Below are 2,297 nucleotides of genomic sequence, written 5' to 3'. Positions count from 1 at the left end.
ATGTGCTGCCCAGCCCCCTTCCCTTAATTCCTGTTTCCAGATAAACGAGCTGTGTCCTGTCAGAATTGTTACCACCAGCGTTTAACAGTGCTTGGGGTTTAGTGCTGCTGTCACTTTCTGTCCTCTTCCTACTGTAACAGTTCTCTGGACATCTCTGATATTCTTCTGATAATTCTGCATCCATCCTCAGGTCTCTGCTCACTCCCTTGGGAGGAGCCTTGAAGCAGGGTGCCATCTCCTGCCTTTGGTACTCATCTTCTATTGCCATAAAAGGTGACCATTTCCCTAATGTCTGTCAGTTTTTAGACACGGATAATGCTGACAATCTAGTGATGCTGGGTCTTTGCAAGATTTCTTGAGGCTTAAATTACATTAATGAAGCATTTAGTATGTAAGTCTTTCCAGAAAAATAAGCTTCCTGCCTAGATGCACTCAGAGCTCTCCAGGCTATTGGGATGTGTTTTTTCTTCATGCATGCCAGACATTATCATAGTCAGGATCTGTGTTTATGTCGCTGTAATGAGTTTACCTTATACACATGTCAGAACCAGCATATAATTATCCAGCCACCTCAGGGTTTTTCTGAAATACCAGCATGGCTCAAGCACCCTGCAGAAAGCTGGAAACAATGACTGTCCCTAGAAAGTCACAGTGTCTCTGACTGCAGTGCAGATCCAGAGTCATGGGATACTCTGTAGCTTCCATTCATGCCTGGTGGCTTTTCCTGCCTGATCTGTTCCTGTTCTTGGATGACTGAATCATTTTAACCACTCCTCCCATGGAAGGTTTTTTTTTTTTTCCTGCGGCAACATCATCCCTTAAAGCCCAGGGCTGTACCTTCCAAGTTGTACAGGAGTTTTGGTGTGCCCAGTCTCATCTCCCTCAAGGTGTGTGTGAACTTCAGTTACGCTCCCTTTGGTCTTCCTTGGGGGATGGTTTTCGCACTCCAGTGTGCAGGGAGCAGTGCTATTCCCAGGAAAAGCCCTTGCAGGCCTGAAGGATAGGGCATGGAGTGCTGCCCACATCCCTGGTGCTCTGTGTAGAGAATGAAAGGCTCTTTGAACGGGAGCCCCTGCCTGTGCTAGGAAAGATGCCCCTGTCCTGGGCCATGTGGAGGGAGGACCTTTGCCCCTTTCCCCTCCCCGTGGCCATCTCCTTTCCCTCAGCACCTGCCCTGTCCTGCCAGGCCAGGAGTACCGGATGTACAACACCTACGACGTCCATTTCTACGCCTCCTTCGCTCTCATCATGCTGTGGCCCAAGCTGCAGATCAGCCTGCAGTATGACATTGGTGAGTGTCCCCAGAGCCCTGCCTTGGTGCCTGCTCAGGGCTTCACCTCGGGGAGAGGTGGACACCTTGGGACAGCTGCTGCTGCTGCAGAGATGTGTGCCATGGAGCCCCTCCAGCCACTCTGCTGAGCGCAGGACTGCAGCCCTGGGATGTCGCTGCCCCAGCAGCTCTGTGCCCAGCACTGGGGATGCCTTCTTGCCATGCTGGGGGTGCACAGCTGGCTCTGCCTGTCCTGGGAGAGCCCCTGCTCTTACCATCTCTGTCTTTGCCCCTTGCAGAGGGGACATGGAGCTGTTTGCAGACTCCCAGTGGGAGAGGGGCCACAGGCTTTCGTCGCTCCAGGCTGAGCAGGGTCCTGCTGGCCTGCACCAGCTGGGGTCCCAAGGAGCACCATGTGGTGGATGGGCTGACAAAGAGGAGCCCAAGCCATGGAGGGTCGCAGCAGGGGTCACACAATGGCCGTCAGGGATAGTGGCAGGAGAGGCCAGTATTGAGGAAAGGGAACTGGGGCACTGATCAGTGAAAGAGAGGAGACTCTGTGTGCTTGCAGAAAAGCTTTATTGGGAGAAGCAGGTGCTGAAGCAGGAGGAAGGGCTACAGCCCAGCGCTGCCTCTTCTTCTGGGAGCTCCAATGCTACCAACCCTCAATCCAGGAGCTCTCTCAGGCGCCAGAATGTGTTGTAGCCAACCCTGAGGGGACACAGACAGAGGAAATGTAAGGGTGGGACATAGGAGTGGCCCACCCAGCCCTGTGTCATTCCAAACCACTTGCACCTTGTCAGGACGCCCAGGGAAGCTGTGCACAAGCACCCTGTCCTCCCTCAGCTGCACACTGGCAGCTGCTCTGCCAAGCGCTGAGCACCACAGCCTGGGAGCACCACCCTTCATCCCCACCCTCGGGCCATTCAGGATTCCTTCTCAGGCATTTGGCTTTGGAAATGACTCTCAGGTGGTGAACCTTCCCTTGAGCCAATGACAGACACTTTGCACAGCAGGGCCTTCTGTT

Source organism: Onychostruthus taczanowskii, unplaced genomic scaffold (assembly GCF_017590055.1).
Source record: "Onychostruthus taczanowskii isolate IOZ18803 unplaced genomic scaffold, ASM1759005v1 scaffold261, whole genome shotgun sequence".
NCBI lineage: Eukaryota > Metazoa > Chordata > Aves > Passeriformes > Passeridae > Onychostruthus > Onychostruthus taczanowskii.
This window is presented reverse-complemented; position numbering follows the sequence as displayed.